We start from the raw sequence: 21,546 nt of genomic DNA on the forward strand, positions 1-21,546 counted from the left end.
CCTGTCTCTAACCAGCTATAGACCGGCCTCTAACCAGCTACAGACATGTCTCTAACCAGCTACAGACCTGTCTCTTACCAGCTACAGACCTGTCTCTAACCAGCAACAGACCTGTCTCTAACCAGCTCCAGATCGGTTTCTAACCAGTTACAGACTTGTTTCTAACCAGCAACAGACCTGTCTCTAACCAGCTACAGACCGGTTTCTAACCAGTTACAGACTTGTCTCTAACCAGCTACGGACCTGTCTCTAACCAGTTACGGACTGGTCTCTAACCAGCTACAGACCTGTCTCTAACCAGTTACAGACCTGTCTCTAACCAGCTACAGACCTGTCTTTTACCAGCTACAGACCTGTCTAACCAGTTACAGACCTGTCTCTGACCAGCTACAGACCGTTCTCTAACCAGTTACGGACCTGTCTCTAACTCGTTACAGACCTGTCTCTAAACAGCTACAGACCTGTCTCTAACTAGATACAGACCTGTCTCTAACCAGCTACAGACCGGTCTCTAACCAGCTACAGACATGTCTATAACCAGCTATAGACCTGTCTCTAACTATTTACAGACCTGTCTCTAACCAGTTACGGACCGGTCTCTAACCAGCTACAGACCTGCCTCTAACCAGCTACAGACCTGCCTCTAACCAGCTATAGACCTTTCTCTAACCAGCTACAGACCTATCTCTTACCAGCTACAGCTGTCTCTAACCAGCGAAAGACCGGTCTCTAACCAGCTAAAGACCTGTCTCTAACCAGCTACAGACCGGTCTCTAACCAGCTAAAGACCTGTCTCTAACCAGCTACAGACCTGTCTAACCAGTTACAGACCTGTCTCTAAACAGCTACAGACATTTCTCTAACCAGCTACAGACCGGTCTCTAACCAGTTACAGACCTGTCTCTAACCAGCTACAGACCTGTCTCTAACCAGCTACAGACCTGTCTATAACCAGTTACAGACCGGTCTATAACCAGTTACAGACCTGTCTCTAAACAGCTACAGACATGTCTCTAACCAGTTAAAGACATGTCTCTAACCAGTTACAGACCTGTCTCAAACCAGCTACAGACCTGTCTTTTATCAGCTACAGACCTGTCTCTAACCAGTTACAGACCTGTCTCTAACCAGCTACAGACCGTTCTCTAACCAGCTACAGACCTGTCTCTAACCAGCTACAGACCTGTCTCTAACCAGTTACAGACCTGTCTCTAACCAGTTACAGACCTGTCTCTAACCAGTTACAGACCGGTCTCTAACCAGCTACAGACCGGTCTCTAACCAGGTACAGACCTGTCTCTAACCAGCTAAAGACCTGTCTCTAACCAGTTACAGACCTGTGTCTAACCAGCTAAAGACCTGTCTCTAACCAGCTAAAGACCTGTCTCTAACCAGTTACAGACCTTTCCATAACCAGCTACAGACCTGTCTCTAACCAGATACAAACCTATCTCTTACCAGCTAAAGACCCGTCTCTAACCAGCTGTAGACCGGTCTCTAACCAGTTACAGACCTGTCTCTAACCAGCTACAGACCTGTCTCTAACCAGCTACAGACCTGTCTCTAACCAGCTACAGACCTGTCTCATACCAGTTACAGACCTGTCTCATACCAGTTACAGACCTGTCTCTAACCAGCTACATACATGTCTCATACCAGTTACAGACCTGTCTCTAACCAGCTACAGACATGTCTCTAACCAACTACAGACCTGTCTCTAACCAGATACAGACATGTCTCTAACCAGTTACAGACCTGTCTCATAGCAGTTACAGACCGGTCTCTAACCAGCTACAGACCGGTCTCTAACCAGTTACAGACATGTCTCCAACCAGTTACAGACCTGTCTCATACCAGTTTCAGACCTGTCTCATACCAGTTACAGACCGGTCTCTAACCAGCTACAGACCCGTCTCTAACCAGCTATAGACCTGTCTCTAACCAGTTACAGACCTGTCTCATACCAGTTACAGACCTGTCTCATACCAGTTACAGACCTGTCTCTAACCAGCTACATACATGTCTCATACCAGTTACAGACCTGTCTCTAACCAGATAAAGACATGTCTCTAACCAGTTACAGACCTGTCTCATAGCAGTTACAGACCGGTCTCTAACCAGCTACAGACCGGTCTCTAACCAGTTACAGACATGTCTCCAACCAGTTACAGACCTGTCTCATACCAGTTTCAGACCTGTCTCATACCAGTTACAGACCTGTCTCATACCAGTTACAGACCTGTCTCTAACCAGCTACAGACATGTCTCTAACCAGTTACAGACCTGTCTCATACCAGTTACAGACCTGTCTCATACCAGTTACAGACCTGTCTCATACCAGTTACAGACCTGTCTCTAACCAGCTACATACATGTCTCATACCAGTTACAGACATGTCTCTAACCAGCTACAGACATGTCTCATACCAGTTACAGACCTGTCTCATACCAGTTACAGACCTGTCTCTAACCAGCTACATACATGTCTCATACCAGTTACAGACATGTCTCTAACCAACTACAGACCTGTCTCTAACCAGATACAGACATGTATCTAACCAGTTACAGACCTGTCTCATAGCAGTTACAGACCGGTCTCTAACCAGTTACAGACCTGTCTCTAACCAGTTACAGACCTGTCTCATACCAGTTACAGACCTGTCTCATACCAGTTACAGACCTGTCTCTAACCAGCTACATACATGTCTCATACCAGTTACAGACATGTCTCTAACCAACTACAGACCTGTCTCTAACCAGATACAGACATGTCTCTAACCAGTTACAGACCTGTCTCATACCAGTTACAGACATGTCTCCAACCAGTTACAGACCTGTCTCATACCAGTTTCAGACCTGTCTCATACCAGTTACAGACCGGTCTCTAACCAGCTACAGACCCGTCTCTAACCAGCTACAGACCTGTCTCTAACCAGTTACAGACCTGTCTCTAACCAGCTACAGACCTGTCTCTAACCAGCTACAGACCTGTCTCTAACCAGCTACAGACCTGTCTCTAACCAGCTACAGACATGTCTCCAACCAGTTACAGACCTGTCTCATACCAGTTACAGACCGGCCTCTAACCAGTTACAGACCTGTCTCATACCAGTTATTGACCTGTCTCATACCAGTTACAGACATGTCTCTAACCAGCTACAGACCTGTCTCTAACCAGCTACAGACCTGTCTCATACCAGTTAGACCTGTCTCATACCAGCTACAGACCTGTTTCTAACCAGCTACAGACCTGTCTCTAACTAGCTACAGACCTGTCTCTAACCAGCTATAGACCTGTCTCTAACCAGTTACAGACCTGTCTCATACCAGTTACAGACCGGTCTCTAACCAGCTACAGACCGGTCTCTAACCAGTTACAGACCTGTCTCTAACCAGCTACAGACCTGTCTTTTACCAGCTACAGACCTGTCTAACCAGTTACAGACCTGTCTCTAACCAGCTACAGACCGTTCTCTAACCAGTTACGGACCTGTCTCTAACTAGATACAGACCCGTCTCTAACCAGCTACAGACCGGTCTCTAACCAGCTACAGACATGTCTCTAACCAGATACAGACCTGTCTCTAACCAGATACAGACATGTCTATAACCAGCTATAGACCTGTCTCTAACTAGTTACAGACCTGTCTCTAACCAGTTACGGACCGGTCTCTAACCAGCTACAGACCGGTCTCTAACCAGCTACAGACCTGCCTCTAACCAGCTATAGACCTTTCTCTAACCAGCTACAGACCTATCTCTTACCAGCTACAGCTGTCTCTAACCAGCTACAGACCGGTCTCTAACCAGCTAAAGACCTGTCTCTAACCAGCTACAGACCGGTCTCTAACCAGCTACAGACCTGTCTCTAACCAGCTACAGACCTGTCTAACCAGTTACAGACCTATCTCTAAACAGCTACAGACATTTCTCTAACCAGCTACAGACCGGTCTCTAACCAGTTACAGACCTGTCTCTAACCAGCTACAGACCTGTCTCTAACCAGTTACAGACCTGTCTCTAACCAGCTACAGACCTGTCTTTTAGCAGTTACAGACCTGTCTCATACCAGTTACAGACGGGTCTCTAACCAGCTACAGACATGTCTCTAACCAGTTACAGACCTGTCTCTAACCAGTTACAGACCTGTCTCATACCAGTTACAGACCTGTCTCATACCAGTTACAGACCTGTCTCTAACCAGCTACAGACCTGTCTCTAACCAGATACAGACCTGTCTCTAACCAGCTACAGACATGTCTCTAACCAACTACAGACCTGTCTCTAACCAGATACAGACATGTCTCTAACCAGTTACAGACCTGTCTCATAGCAGTTACAGACCGGTCTCTAACCAGCTACAGACCGGTCTCCAACCAGTTACAGACATGTCTCCAACCAGTTACAGACCTGTCTCATACCAGTTTCAGACCTGTCTCATACCAGCTACAGACCCGTCTCGTACCAGCTATAGACCTGTCTCTAACCAGTTAAGGACCTGTCTCTAACCAGCTACAGACCTGTCTCTAACCAACTACAGACCTGTCTCTAACCAGCTACAGACCGTTCTCTAACCAGCTACGGACCTGTCTCTAACTCGTTACAGACCTGTCTCTAAACAGCTACAGACCTGTCTCTAACTAGCTACAGACCTGTCTCTAACCAGCTACAGACCGGTCTCTAACCAGCTAAGGAACTGTCTCTAACTCGTTACAGACCTGTCTCTAACCAGCTACAGACCTGTCTCTAACCAGCTACAGACCTGTCTCTAACCAGCTACAGACCTGTCTCTAACCAGCTAAAGACCGGCCTCTAACCAGTTACAGACCTGTCTCATACCAGTTACAGACCTGTCTCATACCAGTTACAGACATGTCTCATACCAGTTACAGACATGTCTCTAACCAGCTACAGACCTGTCTCTAACCAGCTACAGACCTGTCTCATACCAGTTAGACCTGTCTCATACCAGCTACAGACCTGTCTCTAACCAGTTACAGACCTGTCTCATACCAGCTACAGACCTGTCTCTAAGCAGCTACAGACCTGTCTCTAACTAGCTACAGACCTGTCTCTAACCAGCTATAGACCTGTCTCTAACCAGTTACAGACCTGTCTCATACCAGTTACAGACCGGTCTCTAACCAGCTACAGACCGGTCTCTAACCAGCTACAGACCTGTCTCTAACCAGCTACAGACCTGTCTCTAACCAGCTACAGACCTGTCTCTAACCAGCTACAGACCCGTCTCTAACCAGCTACAGACCGTTCTCTAACCAGCTACAGACCGGCCTCTAACCAGTTACGGACCGGTCTCTAACCAGATACAGACCTGTCTCTAACCAAATACAGACATGTCTATAACCAGCTATAGACCTGTCTCTAACTAGCTACAGACATGTCTCTAACCAGCTACAGACCTTTCTCTAACCAGCTACAGACCTGTCTCTAACCAGCTACAGACCTGTCTCTAACCAGCTACAGACCTGTCTCTAACCAGTTACAGACCTGTCTCTAACCAGTTACGGACCGGTCTCTAACCAGCTACAGACCTGCCTCTAACCAGCTATAGACCTTTCTCTAACCAGCAACAGACCTGTCTCTAACAAACTATAGACCTGTCTCTAACCAGTTACAGACCTATCTCTTACCAGCTACAGCTGTCTCTAACCAGCGAAAGACCGGTCTCTAACCAGCTAAAGACCTGTCTCTAACCAGCTACAGACCGGTCTCTAACCAGCTACAGACCTGTCTCTAACCAGCTACAGACCTGTCTTACCAGTTACAGACCTTTCTCTAAACAGCTACAGACATTTCTCTAACCAGCTACAGACCGGTCTCTAACCAGTTACAGACCTGTCTCTAACCAGCTACAGACCTGTCTCTAACCAGCTACAGACCTGTCTATAACCAGTTACAGACCGGTCTATAACCAGTTACAGACCTGTCTCTAAACAGCTACAGACATGTCTCTAACCAGTTACAGACATGTCTCTAACCAGTTACAGACCTGTCTCAAACCAGCTACAGACCTGTCTTTTATCAGCTACAGACCTGTCTCTAACCAGTTACAGACCTGTCTCTAACCAGCTACAGACCGTTCTCTAACCAGCTACAGACCTGTCTCTAACCAGCTACAGACCTGTCTCAAACCAGTTACAGACCTGTCTCTAACCAGTTACAGACCTGTCTCTAACCAGTTACAGACCGGTCTCTAACCAGCTACAGACCGGTCTCTAACCAGGTACAGACCTGTCTCTAACCAGCTAAAGACCTGTCTCTAACCAGTTACAGACCTGTGTCTAACCAGCTAAAGACCTGTCTCTAACCAGCTAAAGACCTGTCTCTAACCAGTTACAGACTTTTCCATAACCAGCTACAGACCGGTCTCTAACCAGTTACAGACATGTCTCCAACCAGTTACAGACCTGTCTCATACCAGTTTCAGACCTGTCTAATACCAGTTACAGACCGGTCTCTAACCAGCTACAGACCCGTCTCTAACCAGCTATAGACCTGTCTCTAACCAGTTACAGACCTGTCTCATACCAGTTACAGACCTGTCTCATACCAGTTACAGACCTGTCTCTAACCAGCTACATACATGTCTCATACCAGTTACAGACCTGTCTCTAACCAGTTACAGACCGGTCTCTAACCAGCTACAGACCGGTCTCTAACCAGTTACAGACATGTCTCCAACCAGTTACAGACCTGTCTCATACCAGTTTCAGACCTGTCTCATACCAGTTACAGACCTGTCTCATACCAGTTACAGACCTGTCTCTAACCAGCTACAGACATGTCTCTAACCAGTTACAGACCTGTCTCTAACCAGTTACAGACCTGTCTCATACCAGTTACAGACCTGTCTCATACCAGTTACAGACCTGTCTCTAACCAGCTACATACATGTCTCATACCAGTTACAGACATGTCTCTAACCAGCTACAGACATGTCTCTAACCAACTACAGACCTGTCTCTAACCAGATACAGACATGTCTCTAACCAGTTACAGACCTGTCTCATAGCAGTTACAGACCGGTCTCTAACCAGCTACAGACCGGTCTCTAACCAGTTACAGACATGTCTCCAACCAGTTACAGACCTGTCTCATACCAGTTTCAGACCTGTCTCATACAAGTTACAGACCGGTCTCTAACCAGCTACAGACCCGTCTCTAACCAGCTACAGACCTGTCTCTAACCAGTTACAGACCTGTCTCTAACCAGCTACAGACCTGTCTCTAACCAGCTACAGACCTGTCTCTAACCAGCTACAGACCTGTCTCTAACCAGCTACAGACCTGTCTCTAACCAGCTACAGACATGTCTCCAACCAGTTACAGACCTGTCTCATACCAGTTACAGACCGGCCTCTAACCAGTTACAGACCTGTCTCATACCAGTTACAGACCTGTCTCATACCAGTTACAGACATGTCTCTAACCAGCTACAGACCTGTCTCTAACCAGCTACAGACCTGTCTCATACCAGTTAGACCTGTCTCATACCAGCTACAGACCTGTCTCTAACCAGCTACAGACCTGTCTCTAACTAGCTACAGACCTGTCTCTAACCAGCTATAGACCTGTCTCTAACCAGTTACAGACCTGTCTCATACCAGTTACAGACCGGTCTCTAACCAGCTACAGACCGGTCTCTAACCAGCTACAGACCTGTCTCTAACCAGCTACAGACCTGTCTCTAACCAGTTAAAGACCCGTCTCTAACCAGCTACAGACATGTCTCTAACCAGTTACAGACCTGTCTCTAACCAGCTACAGACCTGTCTCTAACCAGTTAAAGACCCGTCTCTAACCAGCTACAGACATGTCTCTAACCAGCTACAGACCGGCCTCTAACCAGTTACGGACCGGTCTCTAACCAGTTACAGACCTGTCTCTAACCAGCAACAGACCTGTCTCTAACCAGCTATAGACCGGCCTCTAACCAGCTACAGACATGTCTCTAACCAGCTATGGACCTGTCTCTAACCAGCTACAGACCTGTCTCTAACCAGCAACAGACCTGTCTCTAACCAGAAACAGACCTGTCTCTAACCAGCTCCAGATCGGTTTCTAACCAGTTACAGACTTGTTTCTAACCAGCAACAGACCTGTCTCTAACCAGCTATAGACCGGTTTCTAACCAGTTACAGACTTGTCTCTAACCAGCTACGGACCTGTCTCTAACCAGTTACGGACCGGTCTCTAACCAGCTACAGACCTGTCTCTAACCAGTTACAAACCTGTCTCTAACCAGCTACAGACCTGTCTTTTACCAGCTACAGACCTGTCTAACCAGTTACAGACCTGTCTCTAACCAGCTACAGACCGTTCTCTAACCAGCTACGGACCTGTCTCTAACTCGTTAGAGACCTGTCTCTAAACAGCTACAGACCTGTCTCTAACTAGATACAGACCTGTCTCTAACCAGCTACAGACCGGTCTCTAACCAGCTACAGACATGTCTCTAACCAGATACAGACCTGTCTCTAACCAGATACAGACATGTCTATAACCAGCTATAGACCTGTCTCTAACTAGCTACAGACAAGTCTCTAACCAGCTACAGACCCTTCTCTAACTCGTTACAGACCTGTCTCTAAACAGCTACAGACCTGTCTCTAACCAGCTACAGACCTGTCTCGAACCAGCTACAGACCTGTCTCTAACCAGCTACAGACATGTCTCTAACCATTTACAGACCTGTCTCTAACCAGTTACGGACCGGTCTCTAACCAGCTACAGACCGGTCTCTAACCAGCTACAGACCTGCCTCTAACCAGCTATAGACCTTTCTCTAACCAGCTACAGACCGGTTTCTAACCAGCTACAGACCTGTGTCTAACCAACTATAGACCTGTCTTTAACCAGTTACAGACCTGTCTCTAACCAGCTAAAGACCTGTCTCTAACCAGTAACAGACCTGTCTCTAACCAGCTAAAGACATGTCTCTAACCAGTCACAGACCTGTCTCTAACCAGCTACAGACTTGTTTCTAACCAGCTACAGACCGATCTCTAACCAGCTACAGACCGGTCTCTAACCAGTTACGGACCGGTCTCTAACCAGCTAAGGAACTATCTGTAACCAGCTACAGACCTGTCTCAAACCAGCTACAGACCGGTCTCTAACCAGCTACAGACCTGTCTCTAACCAGCTACAGCTGTCTCTAACCAGCTACAGACCGGTCTCTAACCAGCTATAACTGTCTCTAACTAGCTACAGACCTGTCTCTAACCAGCTACAGACCTGTCTCTAACCAGCCACAGACCTGTCTCTAACCAGCTATAGACAGGTCTCTAAGCAGTTACAGACCAGACTGTAACCAGCTACAAACCTGTCTCTAACCAGCTACAGACCTGTCTCTAACCAGCTACAGACCTGTCTCTAACCAGCTTCAGACCGGTCTCTAACCAGCTACAGACCGGTCTCTAACCAGCTACAGACCGGTCTCTAACCAGCTTCAGACCTGTCTCTAACCAGCTTCAGACCGGTCTCTAACCAGCTAGAGACCGGTCTCTAACCAGCTACAGACCGGTCTCTAACCAGCTACAGACCTGTCTCTAACCAGTTACAGACCTGTCTCTAACCAGCTACAGCTGTCTCTAACCAGCTAAAGACCTGTCTCTAACCAGCTACAGTCCGGTCTCTAACCAGCTACAGACCTGTCTCTAACCAACTATAGACCTGTCTCTAACCAACTATAGACCTGTCTCTAACCAGTTACAGACATGTCTCTAACCAGCTACAGCTGTCTCTAACCAGTTACAGACCTGTCTCTAACCAGCTACAGACCTGTCTCTAACCAGCTTCAGACCTGTCTCTAACCAGCTTCAGACCTGTCTCTAACCAGCTACAGACCCGTCTCTAACCAGCTACAGACCCGTCTCTAACCAGCAACAGACCTGTCTCTAACCAGCTACAGACCGGTTTCTAACCAGTTACATACTTGTTTCTAACCAGCTACAGACCGTTCTCTAACCAGCTACAGACCTGTCTCTAACCAGCTACAGACCGGTCTCTAACCAGCTACAGACCTGTCTCTAACCAGCTACAGACCGGTCTCTAACCAGCTACAGACCGGTCTCTAACCAGCTACAGACCTGTCTCTAACCAGCTACAGACCGGTCTCTAACCAGCTACAGACTTGTTTCTAACCAGCTACAGAACGATCTCTAACCAGCTACAGACCTGTCTCTAACCAGCTACAGACCGGTCTCTAACCAGCTACAGACCTGTCTCTAACCAGCTACAGACCTGTCTCTAACCAGCTACAGACCTGTCTCTAACCAGCTACAGACCTGTCTCTTACCAGTTACAGACCTGTCTCTAACCAGCTACAGCTGTCTCTAACCAGCTACAGCTGTCTCTAACCAGCTACAGACCTGTCTCTAACCAGCTACAGACCTGTCTCTAACCAGCTACAGACCTGTCTCTTACCAGTTACAGACCTGTCTCTAACCAGCTACAGACCTGTCTCATACCAGTTACAGACCTGTCTCATACCAGTTACAGACCTGTCTCTAACCAGCTACAGCTGTCTCTAACCAGCTACAGACCGGTCTCTAACCAGCTACAGACCTGTCTCTAACCAGCTACAGACCTGTCTCTAACCAGCTACAGACCTGTCTCTAACCAGCTACAGACATGTCTCTTACCAGTTACAGACCTGTCTCTAACCAGTTACAGACCTGTCTCTAACCAGCTACAGACCTGTCTCTAACCAGCCACAGACCTGTCTCTAACCAGCTACAGACCTGTCTCTAACCAGCTTCAGACCTGTCTCTAACCAGCTACAGTCCGGTGTCTAACCAGCTACAGACCTGTCTCTAACCAGCTACAGACCTGTCTCTAACCAGCTACAGACCTGTCTCTAACCAGTTACAGACCAGACTGTAACCAGCTACAGACCTGTCTCTAACCAGCTACAGACCTGTCTCTAACCAGTCACAGATCTGTCTCTAACCAGCTACAGACCTGTCTCTAACCAGTTACGGACCGGTCTCTAACCAGCTACAGACCGGTCTAACCAGCTAAGGAACTGTCTCTAACCAGCTACAGACCGGTCTAACCAGCTAAGGAACTGTCTCTAACCAGTTACAGACATGTCTCTAACCAGCTAAAGACCGTTCTCTAACCAGCTACGGACCTGTCTCTAACCAGTTACGGACAGTTCTCTAACCAGCTACGGACCTGTCTCTAGCCAGTTACGGACCGGTCTCTAACCAGTTACGGACCGGTCTCTAACCAGCTACAGACCGGTCTAACCAGCTAAGGAACTGTCTCTAACCAGCTACAGACCGGTCTAACCAGCTAAGGAACTGTCTCTAACCAGTTACAGACCTGTCTCTAACCAGCTAAAGACATGTCTCTAACCATTCACAGACCTGTCTCTAACCAGCTAAAGACATGTCTCTAACCAGCAACAGACCTGTCTCTAACCAGCTACAGACCGGTTTCTAACCAGTTACCGACTTGTTTCTAACCAGCTACAGACATTTCTCTAACCAGCTAAAGACCTGTCTCTAACCAGCTACAGACCGGTCTCTAACCAGCTACAGACCTGTCTCTAACCAGCTACAGACCGGTCTCTAACCAGCTACAGACCTGTCTCTAACCAGCTACAGACCTGTCTCTTACCAGCTACAGCTGTCTCTAACCAGTTACAGACCTGTCTCTAACCAGCTACAGCTGTCTCTAACCAGCTACAGCTGTCTCTAACCAGCTACAGACCTGTCTCTAACCAGCTACAGACCTGTCTAATACCAGTTACAGACCTGTCTCTAACCAGCTACAGACCTGTCTCTTACCAGTTACAGACCTGTCTCTAACCAGCTACAGACCTGTCTCATACCAGTTACAGACCTGTCTCATACCAGTTACAGACCTGTCTCTAACCAGCTACAGCTGTCTCTAACCAGCTACAGACCGGTCTCTAACCAGCTACAGACCGGTCTCTAACCAGCCACAGACCTGTCTCTAACCAGTTACAGACCTGTCTCTAACCAGCTACAGACCTGTCTCTAACCAGTTACAGACCTGTCTCTAACCAGCTTCAGACCTGTCTCTAACCAGCTACAGTCCGGTCTCTAACCAGCTACAGACCTGTCTCTAACCAGCTACAGACCTGTCTCTAAGCAGTTACAGACCAGACTGTAACCAGCTACAGACCGGTCTCTAACCAGCTACAGACCTGTCTCTAACCAGCTACAGACCTGTCTCTAAGCAGTTACAGACCAGACTGTAACCAGCTACAGACCGGTCTCTAACCAGCTACAGACCTGTCTCTAACCAGCTACAGACCGGTCTCTAACCAGTTACAGACTTGTTTCTAACCAGCTAAAGACCGTTCTCTAACCAGCTACGGACCTGTCTCTAACCAGTTACGGACCGGTCTCTAACCAGTTACGGACCGGTCTCTAACCAGCTAAGGAACTGTCTCTAACCAGCTACAGACCGGTCTAACCAGCTAAGGAACTGTCTCTAACCAGTTACAGACCTGTTTCTAACCAGCTAAAGACATGTCTCTAACCAGTCGCAGACCTGTCTCTAACCAGCTACAGACTTGTTTCTAACCAGTGTTGGAGAAATTATTATGAGTTTGGTTTGTATTAAGTATTAGACATATATGCATTGATTTGCTGTGATCCTGCTGTGTTTTGTATCTATGCACAAAGCTTTCTTTAAGTTATATGATCCTTGTCTGGAATGTGCAGACAAAGTCTGAGACAGGAAGAGTTTCATGCAGGGCATCGGGTTTTGTCAACTGCTTGGTTGACCAGTTGTCTAAAGGTTAGAGGTTAAAGGTAATAAAGTAATATAGTGAGTGATTGATGCTTAGTGAGTTCAGTTTAGTCTTAAATAAGAGATAATGATTGTTTCATATGGTGTGCTCAGCAACTAGGAGGAGTTAAGCATGGTTTATAATTGGGTGTTACTTCAGCATCTGGAGAGAGAGTTCTCTCTCCAAGCTCCAGCGTGTGCTTGTATTAGTTTATAATAAAATGTTCATTGTAAGAAGACAGTTGACTCTTAGATGTATTACAACTTCTCAAGACCAGAGTATTTTCCACCACAGTTTTTGGGGGCTCGTCTCGGGATCCTGCGTCAGTCCGCCCAGGTTGGGGATAGACGGGTTGGCCACCTGAATCCACAGATTCATCCTAAGAACCTCAATTAGAGAATTTCAGAGGACAGGACGTCTTTCTCCCACCCGTGGTCGACTACGCCAGGACTCCTTCTGAACCAGTGTGAAAAGACAATGGTGAGAAGTGTTATTCTAAATTTACATTAATTTTCAGACTCAAACTGGAGTCAAACATTACTAGAAATTTATCACAAATTAATAATCAATATCTTAATTAATAATCACAATATTTTTCTGTTTTGTGGTCAATTGTCTTCATTATTCTCATTGTGACAGGGATTCTCCTCCTCACCTCCTCATCGAAAGAATAACTCAAGGGATAAGAGAATAACTTAAGACGAGATCAGGTTGACGTCATAAATAAAATCCTGTGAGTTTAAGTTAAGTTTAGGTTAAAGTTTAAGTTAAAAATCGTGAGTAACAAGACCAAGTCGTAAGTGCTGTGAGCTAGACGTAGCAAGACCAGACCAGTAAATCTTGTGAGTTACAAGACCGAGACCAGTAAATTAGTCAGTAAGTCCTGTGAGCTCGAGAAGCAAGACCAGGCCAACCTTGAGTTAGAAGACTGAGAGGAAAGCCATCTTGAGTGAGGAGGAACAGAGAAGAAACTGTGTGGGCTGGTTTCTGGAGACATTGAGAATTTTGCCTGATAATTCTACAAAGGTGTGGGATTGACCCTCTGAGTACATCCGCTGCAAACAGAACTAGTTCCTTTGCAGTAGGAGGTTGATGTACAGCACCATTAAGAAGCTGAAATCTCTGTCTTCATGTGAGGGGAAACTGGGGTGGTTGTGTAAAATTTCCTGTGTTAAACTTGATTGGACTGATTGTGTGGAGAATTAAAACCACGTCTTGTGAAGCCACACCGGACTCTCGCAGGAGAGCCTAGAAGCTTGTGTGGGGGTAGACAAACGTGGGGGCACGACCCATTCACATGCATTCATCCAACTGTTGAAGTGAATTGTTTGTGTAAAATCTAATTTACTGCAGTAAGAAAAAAAAAAAGAAAAAAAAAACAAACAACAAGAAATGTATGAGAGAGGAAAGTGAGGAAAAGAGTGTGTTCATTAAAGGCCTTCTGCTCACTGAAGGAGATGATGTCATAGCATGTTAGGCAGAAACAAACATAAATCCTGTGTAAAATAGCTGCTTGTGCTTTTCTTCCTAAAGCTTTTATAAGAGCATAAAAGCCACTCCCTGTATGAATGTGGAAACCTTTTCCTAAGGAAAAGCAATTCTTTATTATCACCAGAGAACATTTTAAAGAGCAACAACATATTAAGAATGAAAAATCAGAAATGTGAGAGATGTGATTTATAGTATTAGGAACTTACTATGTTAAATTACTGTACATTGTGTAGGCAATAAGCTTAGGTTTCTGTCTGTTCCCTTTCAGACATTCATAAGGTGATTTTTATTCCTTTACTACTGCTATTATTAATTTACACCTAGCATGTCTAAATAAATCTAGATAAACTGGAAATAAATAATGCAGCTGAAGGATGCTGAAACTAAGCATAATGTTAGGAAAAAAAGAAAATTCTTGACCTTAAAATAGGAATGGTGAACCAACGTAACTTTGCTAGAGTAAATTTCTCTTGCAATAAATTCACTTTAGCAAAATGTGAGCTAACGGCGAGAAGAGAAGTTCTCAGAACAAGTGTATCTTCTTAGCAAGATCATGTTCAGCTTTCCCAGGAGAGAACTGAGTTATGAATCCACTGATAATATAGTCTCTCACACACACAATTACAATGTAATATTCAAGTTACATGATGTTCACAGCACAGAACATGGTCCACATAATATGTTTGCCTCAGGATTCAGAAGAAAACTATTATAATTATGAGGCTATGATCTTTATTTTCCCCTTACTGGAGAAGAAAATACACCACATGACCAAATGGTTCAGTCTCAAAAGCTCGTCTGCTGTATGGTGTTGGACACATTGCAGCGTTCCCTTCTAAACCCTTGTCAGCATGCAGCTTGGACCTCAAATGTCTATCTTGCCTGAAGGGGATTCAGAGGAGGGGCTGGGGGAGAGTGAGTTCTTGATCCGGGTCACTGCAGAGTTCTGGGTGTCACACGCGTGGTCAGTCAGGAGACTGGAGCAGAAACGGTCCCTACAACCTAAAGCATCATTCCACCTCCCTCCTGTGTCAGCTCTGAGTCCTGGAGCAGAACCTGATATGCAGATGTGGCTGCATGGACCCGGCCGCTGCTGATGGCCTGGGGATCCCAGAACCAGAGGGTCTGGCAGAGCCCTGTTGGTTGTGACTGTGAACAGTGTGGATATGGCTCCTATGGTGGACATGTGAGCTGGATTTTCACCTTTGACCTCTGGAGGTGATGGATCCTCCTTGTCCTCAGACTGTGTTTCAGTTGTGGGATTTTCTGGAAGTAAAAGACTAACGGATGTGGCCGGCAGGCAGCACAAATCCCACCACGACTACAGAATCAGATGATGTTTTCTGGAATAAGCTGCACCCTGATTCTGTCAGAAAGACTGTTCGGTTCACTCAGTTCTCTGTGGAAAACCTGGATCTCCTTCCTTGAACTTTTGCCTACTCTCTGATCCTTTACATGTTACTCTTAATTAATTACACATATGAATCTGATTTATCTACCAGGAAGCTTTGATGAACATGTGTCGGGCACTTCCTGGCATGAATTTCTGATTGTATGCTGATTGGAGGAGAGCATGGTGGCTGTGGCGCGTCTGACTCCTGAGCAGATCGAGTGATACGAGCTGAATGATTATCCACAAGACCAGGCCAAGGAATGAGGCCCTACAACCAAACATTTACTCACTGTTTCTGCTTAGCTTTATACCACATTTATGAGCATGTATAAAATTTTGCACTCCTGCAGACTTCTGCAACTGAACAATGACACAGACATCTCTGCTCTGCTGCAGGGAAGCTGAACAGTTCATACAGACTAGTCAACTTCTGGCACGCTGTGCCTTATAAAAAAAAAAAAAAAAAAAAAAGTGTGATGAATACTAAGTTTTTAATGTTTGACACAGAATAGATGTCAAGAGAAAACAAAAACACGAGAACAAAAATAAGCCGCTATATGACATTAAATAAGAAGGTAGTTTTGTAATTTCCCGACTTCAGCGAATGCAACACAAGTACAACAATCTCTGTGTTTTATTTGCTGACAGCTGGTGTTTCATCCCTAATCTGAATTCATTATTTTGAATTAAAGCAGATATGCTCAGTGGTTAAAATACACATCAGATGATTTTTGTTTAAAGAGTAGAAGCAACTCTTGCGATGGCTGCCAGTAAACAGACCAGTCTCTTAGTTAACACGCTTAATAAGTAAACAAACAAGTCATTTAAGCCCTGTATGTCCTCAAAATAACATGAATATGAGGCAGATTATTTGTAACAGTATTGATACTTCCAAAGTTAAGCTAACTATGCTAAACCGTTAGCCTTGGCCTTTTCTGTGACACACGTTTGCATTAAAATCATTAAGGAAGAAGTGCTGCTGTGAGTGTGTGCACGTACATGTGTGCGTCGTGTTGTTGTAGATGAAAACAGCTTTACCATCAGTATTAGAAGTTTGTTTCTAAATGCTGCTTTAGTTCAAATGTAGATAGAAAACAAACAGCTTTATTATGACCTGAAGGTCTCTTGCTGTTCAGTACCTAAAGTCCAGCTGTTAAAGATGGGTTTACATCTTGTTGCTTTATGCTTATGCTTATGTTTACAATATATTTGGAATAGAAAGCCAGTCTTATCATGATCTCAGTTTTGTGTGTGTTATGCATTAATGAGGATGCTGGCTGTTGCATGTGTGTGTTGCTCCTGAATGGGTCTGTTGGAGTCTGAGAGAGACAAACCAGAGTAAACCATGAGACTAAACTAGACTACATTACTGATTAAATCAACAGTTCTGAATGAGCTTTATTTAATATATGCAGAGATTCTTCAGTGTGGTTCTGCTTCTGTCATTTAGCAGACATGACATAAACAACACGAGCAGTAAATCAGAAAGGAGATTCCAGCATGGATAAGTGTTGGTCAGACTGCTGGGAGTCCAGTTTGACACATGTCCTGCTATGCAGTACTAGAGGATTTTTCTGGTTGTTGGTTAAGATGAGACTACCTGATAGGAACTTTGCAATAAGTAATTAAATGAATTTGGTTACTTTGAATGATTACCTACCAGATAACTGAGTGGCCCTAACTGTTGCTTTGTATTGTTCATGTTTTACTCCATGACTGTTTAGCTTAAACTGACTATCCTCTGCACCCCCCAGGCCTGGCCCCTGACCGACCTCTAGTTGACCCTGACTTGATTTTCCTTTTGATGCTGTTTGCTCTGACTGTGACACGGTGGAGGCTGCAGCTCTCCCATCTCAGTTCTCGTTACTTGAGCTTACTCTTTAGCTGAAAACAAGTCCATGTTTTGGCGCTCTCTTATGAATGACTTTCTGGATGCCATTTTCCTGAATGTTTTCCTCCCACAGGTTGCAGACGGGGAAATTTCCTTCTGGCTCTCTTTTCAGGTCTTCCTTGGACCAAAAGTACTTTTTCTGGTTCTGATGTACATGCGCATGCGTAACATGGAAACATGGGCTTTTTTGTGATTCTTTTTGCAGGACCCTCACCCAAGTGGGCATGGTTCCTTCCAAGACTGCCTGTTCAGACACAGCTCTGTGTGAAAGTAATGTTTTAACATATTGTCCTAACCTCATAAGAACCCTTTTCAGGCATTTGCACACAGGTGAAAGCTGCCCTTCATGAATCAGCATCTATGCAGCTCTATTCACTTCATTTTGTCCTGATGAGAAGCTTTAAACATCAGCGCTGGAACCAACATCGATGGTTTAGGCCATTTCAGGTTTTCCTGACGACCCAGACAGCGGTAAAGGTCGCAGAGTGAGCTGCTTGGCACTACAGATTGCTTGAACCTCCTGAAGCTCTTCAGTCTGAAATTACAGAAGAATAACGCACCACCCAACAAAGGGCAGAATAATCCCTGTGGTTGCGTGGGTAAGTGAGATAGTCTACTCTCACACCTGAAGACCAGCCTTCGCTCTCAAGCAACATTTGAGAAACATTTATTGTTAGACTCAGATTTTGAAGCTGAAGTAAATAGCTCCTCACTATTGTAATTTCTGAAAGATTCTTTTAAAACCTGATAGGCATGAGGCTCCTGATGTTTTGAGAATGTTGTCTTCTGTATGTATTTTTGCGTTCTGATAACAATTTCTCTTCTTATTGTTGGTCCTGTAGGACCAAGAGGAGGGAGTGTGTTGGGGAAAATTGTTATGAGTTTGGTTTGTATTAAGTATTAGACATATATGCATTGATTTGCTGTGATCCTGCTGTGTTTTGTGTCTATGCACAAAGCTTTCTTTAAGTTATATGATCCTTGTCTGGAATGTGCAGACAAAGTCTGAGACAGGAAGAGTTTCATGCAGGGCATCGGGTTTTGTCAACTGCTTGGTTGACCAGTTGTCTAAAGGTTAGAGGTTAAAGGTAATAAAGTAATATAGTGAGTGATTGATGCTTAGTGAGTTCAGTTTAGTCTTAAATAAGAGATAATGATTGTTTCATATGGTGTGCTCAGCAACTAGGAGGAGTTAAGCATGGTTTATAATTGGGTGTTACTTCAGCATCTGGAGAGAGAGTTCTCTCTCCAAGCTCCAGCGTGCGCTTGTATTAGTTTATAATAAAATGTTCATTGTAAGAAGACAGTTGACTCTTAGATGTATTACAACTTCTCAAGACCAGAGTATTTTCCACCACACCAGCTACAGACCTGTCTCTAACCAGCTACAGACCAGACTGTAACCAGTTACAGACCTGTCTCTAACCAGCTACAGACATGTCTCTAACCAGTTACAGACCTGTCTCTAACCAGCTACAGTCCTGTCTCTAACCAGCTACAGACCAGACTGTAACCAGTTACAGACCTGTCTCTAACCAGCTACAGACATGTCTCTAACCAGTTACAGACCTGTCTCTAACCAGCTACAGACCTGTCTCTAACCAGCTACAGACCTGTCTCTAACCAGTTACAGACTTGTCTCTAACCAGCTAAAGACATGTCTCTAACCAGTCACAGATCTGTCTCTAACCAGCTACAGACCTGTCTCTAACCAGCGACTGCTGTCTCTAACCAGCTACAGACCTGTCTCTAACCAGTTACAGACAAGTCTCTAACCAGTTACAGACCTGTGTCTAAACAGCAACAGACATGTCTCTAACCAGTTACAGACCTGTCTCTAACCAGCTACAGACCCGTCTCTAACCAGTTACAGACTTGTTTCTAACCAGCTACAGACCTGTCTCTAACCAGCTACAGACCTGTCTCATACCAGTTACAGACCTGTCTCTAACCAGCTACAGCTGTCTAACCAGCTACAGACCGGTCTCTAAGCAGTTACAGACCAGACTGTAACCAGCTACAAACCTGTCTCTAACCAGCTACAGACATTTCTCTAACCAGTTACAGACCTGTCTCTAACCAGCTACAGACCGGTCTCTAACCAGTTACGGACCGGTCTCTAACCAGCGAAAGACCGGTCTCTAACCAGCTACAGACCTGTCTCTAACCAGCTACAGACCTGTCTCTAACCAGCTACAGACCTGTCTCTAACCAGCTACAGACATTTCTCTAACCAGCTACAGACCTGTCTCTAACCAGCTACAGACCGGTCTCTAACCAGCTAGAGACCTGTCTCTAACCAGCTACAGACCGGTCTCTAACCAGCTACAGACATGTCTCTAACCAGCTACAGACATGTCTCTTACCAGCTACAGCTGTCTCTAACCAGTTACAGACCTGTCTCTAACCAGCTACAGACCTGTCTCTAACCAGCTATAGACCGGTCTCTAAGCAGTTACAGACCAGACTGTAACCAGCTACAAACCTGTCTCTAACCATCTACAGACATTTCTCTAACCAGTTACAGACCGGTCTCTAACCAGCTACAGACCGGTCTCTAACCAGCTACAGCTGTCTCTAACCAGCTAAAGACCTGTCTCTAACCAGCTACAGTCCGGTCTCTAACCAGCTACAGACCTGTCTCTAACCAACTATAGACCTGTCTCTAACCAGTTACAGACCTGTCTCTAACCAGCTACAGCTGTCTCTAACCAGTTACAGACCTGTCTCTAACCAGCTAAAGACCTGTCTCTAACCAGCTACAGACCAGTCTCTAACTAGCTTCAGACCTGTCTCTAACCAGCTACAGACATGTCTCTAACCAGCTACAGACCAGTCTCTAACCAGTTACAGACCGGTCTCTAACCAGTTACAGACCGGTCTCTAACCAGCTATAGCTGTCTCTAACCAGCTACAGACCTGTCTCTAACCAGCAACAGACATTTCTCTAACCAGTTACAGACCTGTCTCTAACCAGCTTCAGACGTGTCTCTAACCAGCTACAGACCTGTCTCTAACCAGGTACAGACCTGTCTCTAACCAGCTATAAACCTGTCTCTAACCAGCTACAGACCGGTTTCTAACCAGTTACAGACTTGTTTCTAACCAGCTACAGACCGTTCTCTAACCAGCTACGGACCTGTCTCTAACCAGTTACAGACCGGTCTCTAACCAGCGACTGCTGTCTCTAACCAGCTATAGACCTGTCTCTAACCAGCTACAGACCTGTCTCTAACCAGCTACAGACCTGTCTCTAACCAGCGACTGCTGTCTCTAACCAGCTACAGACCGGTCTCTAACCAGCTATAACTGACTCTAACCAGCAACATACCGGTCTCTAACCAGCTACAGACCGGTCTCTAACCAGCTACAGACCGGTCTCTAACCAGATACAGACATGTCTCTAACCAGATACAGACATGTCTCTAACCAGTTACAGACCTGTCTCTAACCAGCTAAAGACATGTCTCTAACCAGTCACAGACCTGTCTCTAACCAGCTAAAGACCTGTCTCTAACCAGCTAAAGACCTGTCTCTAACCAGCTACAGACCGGTCTCTAACCAGCTACAGACCGGTCTCTAACCAGCTACAGACCTGTCTCTAACCAGCTACAGACCTGTCTCTAACCAGCCACAGACCTGTCTCTAACCAGCTATAGACCGGTCTCTAAGCAGCTACAGACATTTCTCTAACCAGTTACAGACCTGTCTCTAACCAGCTTCAGACTTGTCTCTAACCAGCTACAGTCCGGTCTCTAACCAGCTACAGACCGGTCTCTAACCAGCTACAGACCGGTCTCTAACCAGCTACAGCTGTCTCTAACCAGCTAAAGACCTGTCTCTAACCAGCTACAGTCCGGTCTCTAACCAGCTACAGACCTGTCTCTAACCAACTATAGACCTGTCTCTAACCAGTTACAGACCTGTCTCTAACCAGCTACAGCTGTCTCTAACCAGTTACAGACCTGTCTCTAACCAG

Source organism: Telmatherina bonti (assembly GCF_933228915.1).
Source record: "Telmatherina bonti genome assembly, chromosome: 23".
Taxonomy (NCBI): domain Eukaryota; kingdom Metazoa; phylum Chordata; class Actinopteri; order Atheriniformes; family Telmatherinidae; genus Telmatherina; species Telmatherina bonti.